We start from the raw sequence: 5,202 nt of genomic DNA on the forward strand, positions 1-5,202 counted from the left end.
TCTAGACCAGGGGTAGTCAAACTGCGGCCCTCCAGATGTCCATGGACCACAATTCCCAGAAGCCCCTGCCAGCGAATGCTGGCAGGGGCTTCTGGGAATTGTAGTCCATGGACATCTGGAGGGCCGCAGTTTGACTACCCCTGGTCTAGACCTTCCAGAGGCCCGGTGAGGCTTAACACCCCCATAAAGGAGATGATCAAAGGAGTGAATAGGTACTGAGAAAGCCACTGGTTGCCAACTAATCACTGTGTTGCCAAGTAAAAAAAACCCACACAAGTTGGAAGGATGAGCAAGAGATCTAGCTGGTCTACGTGTGTGTTGTTGTCATCGTCGTCCCCCACCTCCCCGTACCAGCTGAAATACTGCAAATTATTCTTCCCCCCCAAAATCATTCTGTTTGAGCTGCTCAAAGGGGGATAATATTGAGCTCACGGAATGAGCCCAGCCACTCACACGAAATAACTGTTTAAATTACACCTCTCTTGAAATGAGAACTGAATCCTCTCTCCTCCCAGGCTGCCTCTGGCCTCTGCCAAGTGGCCCTGCTGTTCCATTCACAGTCAGGCAACCTGGAGGGAAAGGCCTGGCAGTTCTGGTCCTCAAAGATGGTCCGTGGAACATGAGAGTTGAGGTTGCTGGGCTTTGCCTGCCAATTCTTGGAAACTTGGAGGGGAGGTGATTTATTTACTTATTTCTTATATGGCATGTATATTGTGTAGCCTTGGAGGAGAGAAAAATGCAGCATATAAGAACCAACCCTTCTTCTTCTTCTTCTTCTTCTTCTTCTTCTTCTTCTTCTTCTTCTTCTTCTTCTTCTTCTTCTTCTTCTTCTTCTTCTTCTTCTTCTTCTTCTTCTTCTTCTTCTTCTTCTTCTTCTTCTTCTTCTTCAGTAATCTCAGGGCTCTCTCAGCCTCCCCTCCCTCACAGGGTGTCTGTTGTGGGGAGAGGATTGTAAGCCGCTTTGAGACTCCTTCTGGTAGAGAAAAGCAGCATATAAGAACCAACTCTTCTTCTTCTTCTTCAGTAATATCAGGGCTCTCTCAGCCTCCCCTCCCTCACAGGGTGTCTGTTGTGGGGAGAGGAAAGGGAAGGCGACTGTAAGCCGCTTTGAGACTCCTTCGGGTAGAGAAAAGCGGCAACTAAGAACCAACTCTTCTTCTTCTTCCAAAAGATTTGCCAAAAACTCTTTGGATTTAATTTCAGCTCATTGCTTCTGGAACTTAATGAGCATTCCGAGGGATTAAGAACCCTTGTGTAAAGGCTCTGTCTTTGACCGGAGGAACAAAACTTCTAAGTGATTCGCAGAGAGGAAGAGCCTTTGCAATCAATACAGCTTCAGGGATCATCTGCAGGTCACCAAAGTGAGGCAGTAATGCAGCAATAGCTTACAGAAAGGGATGGGAAAACAGAGGCAGGGAAGAAGAAGAAGAGTTGGTTCTTATATGCCGCTTTTCTCTACCCGAAGGAGTCTCAAAGTGGCTTACAGTCGCCTTCCCTTCCTCTCCCCACAACAGACACCCTGTGAGGTGGGTGAGGCTGAGAGAGCCCTGAGATTCCTATTTGATCAGAACAGTTTTATCAGGTCTGTGACTAGCCCAAGGTCAGCCAGCTGGTTGCATGTGGGGGATGCACAGAATCAAACCCGACATGCCAGATTAGAAGTCCCCACTCCTAACCACTACACCAAACACGGAGGGTGATTTGTATTTATAATCCCTGCTTTACTTGAGGACAGTCAGCCTGTTTCCAATCCTGGCAATTCCTTGTCATTGCTTGGCTCTTGTGGCCCTTTCTTGCCTGCCCAGGGAAATGCCAATCATCACTAAGTTCAGGGGGTGAATTTCCTCCAGACTAGACTGACCAGGGGTTCTGTTATTTTGAGGGGGGCATCATGGAATCGGGATCACTGTGGGCGGGTGTTGTGCGGTCGAACTAGATGCCCCTGGAGATCTCTTCCAACTTTATGATTCTATGACTCTCAATAAGCAAAATGACACAGTCCAATGAAAACCTGCAGTGCGAGGGGGGGGGGGGGCTTGTCACCTTTAAACTGGCAATCTTCAAGCAAAGGTTGGATACACACTTTTCTTGGATGCTTCAGGATGCTTAGGGCTGATCCTGCGTTGAGCAGGGGGTTGGACTAGATGGCCTGAATGGCCCCTTCCCACTCTATGATTCTATGATCCTATGGCCTGTATGGCCCCTTCCAACTCTATGATTCTATGATTCTAAACATAATTGACTCAAGTTTGGGTTGCCTCCTGGGGATAAAACACCAAAAGCAAAGCAAGGTTATGAATCCATACTAAAGAATCTGAATACTTTAATGCAATAAATTTTCGAAGGTACCATTGGACCCCTGCTGCTTCCAGTGTCTCCCGTGTGTTCTTCCATTCCCTAACGACATCATCTATGACCAAACCACCCAGTAGCTCACGAAACATAGAATCCTAGCTTCATAGAGTTGGAAGGGACCTCCTGGGTCATCTAGTCCAACCCCCTGCACCATGCAGGACACTCACATCCCAATCGCTCATCCCCTGTCACCTGCCACCCCCTTGAGCCTTCACAGAATCAGCCTCTCCGTCAGGTGGCTCTCCAGCCTCTGTTTCAAAATCTCCAAAAATGGAGAACCCACCACCTCCCGAGGAAGCCTGTTCCACTGAGGAACCACTCTAACTGCCAGGAACTTCTTCCGGAGGTTTAGACGGAACATGCATCCATCCATTCTCGGTTGTAGTTCTCTGAGCATGCATGGGTTTTGCCTGTACAGAGAAGGCACGATGGAGTCTTGTGCGTGCCCAGACTGAAATGTCCTCCCTCATGTACAGAAACAGCTGAAGGGGTCTACCCCCACCCCCCAGCACAGTGGCATTGTTCAAGGGCAGGTCTCCTGAGCACAAACTCACCTTCCCTCTGCCCTCAAGTGAAGTTGAAAGGTCTTGTGAGGGGGTGGGGGGGGGCAGGAGGGGGGTCATAACCTTTTTTGCTGGAATAAATCATGTATCAACAAATAGACCAAGCTGTTAATTGGGGTCATCGTTCCCATTTTGGGTTTAGGAAGAGTTTAATTGCTTTTGAGTCGTTAAGTGGTGGACACAGGTGCAAGCCTGACTCACCTGTAGCTCCTCCGAACAGGGACAGAAGGGGTCCTGTTGTGCATACAGATTCTGAAGGGGTGCCTGGGAGCGTAACTTCGTATGCGTTCCCTGCTGGCGTGGATGATCAGGTCCATCGTTACAGATTTAGAGTCCACCGGCACCTTTACGACCAACAAAGTTTTATTTGGGGGATGAGGTTTCGTGTTTTTCATCATTCTCATCTCAGCCACAAACCTGCTCTCCTTGTGTTCTGCACCCCAGATCTCTAGATCAACCTTTCTCAACTTCTTTACCCTTGAGAAACCACTGAAACATTCTTCAGGCTTTGAGAAACCCCAGAAGTGGCGCAATCATGCAGAATAGTAGTCACAGTCAGAGTAGTTCAGCAGTGGAATAGGCTGCCTAAGGAGGTGGTGAGCTCCCCCTCACTGGCAGTCTTCAAGCAAAGGTTGGATGCACACTTTTCTTGGATGCTTTAGGATGCTCTGGGCTGATCCTGCATTGAGCAGGGGGTTGGGCTAGATGGCCTGTATGGCCCCTTCCCACTCTATGATTCTGTGATTCTAATTCAGCAGTGGAATAGGCTGCCTAAGGAGGTGGTGAGCTCCCCCTCACTGGCAGTCTTCAAGCAAAGGTTGGATGCACACTTTTCTTGGATGCTTTAGGATGCTTAGGGCTGATCCTGCGTTGAGCAGGGGGTTGGACTAGATGGCCTGTATGGCCCCTTCCAACTCTATGATTCTGTGATTCTATGATTCTATCAATATGGTTGGAAAGCAGAGCTTTGGACACGCCCACCTGGTGCCCCTCCCCTTCCCGCTCCCTCCAGGCCTGTCATTGGCCATTGGGGTGGGTGGGCTGTGGGAGAGACCTCAGTGGACTATCATGCTATGGGGTCCCCCCTCCAAAGCAGCCATTTTCTCCAGGGGAACTGATCTCTGTCACATGATGAGCTGTAATTCCAGATCATTCCCAGTTCCCACCTGAGGACTGGCATCCCTTTAGGGACCTCAGCAGCCATTTTCGGTCCTCCCTGGGCTCCATTACCCCAAATTTCCAGGACTTTCCCTACCTGGAACTGGCAACCATACCCCCCCCCATCCCCTGCCTGTGGCCAGCCAGAATGGGTCCCTCCCATGGGACTGGTGCACTGTACCTCCCCTTACATAGAACCGTTTTCCTCCCTCCTTTCTGCCTTCATCTCCCTGCTGCTTACCAAGTTAATGAAGATTAAGCTTTACGGTCTCTCTATTCCATTAAACCAAATCCATTCCAATAACCTTTTCCTTGACCCCGAGCAAATGGATCTCAAGAGGAGCTGTGACCGTCCATTGCACAATTGAATTGAGCAAGATCCGAGATCTGACAGTACTTTGGAGGCAGCAAATAATGTGGCGAGGAGGCAGTGCTGGGTATTTTGTCCGATTTCCTCAAAGACGGTGTTATTCCAACAGGCCAGTGGACAATTGATTTTTGGTGCGGTTAATTGCCGGTTCTCAAGAGAGCAAAGTGGGCAGCTGGTGTTTCTATCATAGAATCATAGAATCATAGAGTTGGAAGGGGCCATACAGGCCATAGAATCATAGAATCATAGAGTTGCAAGAGGCCATACAGGCCATAGAATCATAGAATCATAGAATCATAGAGTTGGAAGGGGCCATACAGGCCATAGAATCATAGAATCATAGAATCATAGAGTTGGAAGGGGCCATACAGGCCATAGAATCATAGAGTTGGAAGGGGCCATACAGGCCATAGAATCATAGAGTTGGAAGGGGCCATACAGGCCATAGAATCATAGAGTTGGAAGGGGCCATACAGGCCATAGAATCATAGAATCACAGAATCATAGAGTTGGAAGGGGCCATACAGGCCATCTAGTCCCACCCCCTGCTCAACGCAGGATCAGCCCAGAGCATCCTAAAGCATCCAAGAAATCTCTCTCTCCCCCCCCCCCACCCACAAATCTCTGGCTTCATTGCAGAATGATGGGCTCTGTTGACTGACCGGCTGTAGGAGTGAACTCCGGACATTTGTCAACCTCAGAACAGCTTTTTCTTTCAACTGTGGCAGGCTTCAGGTAACCCTGGAAGGGATGCCA

Source organism: Paroedura picta, chromosome 4 (assembly GCF_049243985.1).
Source record: "Paroedura picta isolate Pp20150507F chromosome 4, Ppicta_v3.0, whole genome shotgun sequence".
In the NCBI taxonomy this organism is placed as follows: Eukaryota; Metazoa; Chordata; class Lepidosauria; order Squamata; family Gekkonidae; genus Paroedura; species Paroedura picta.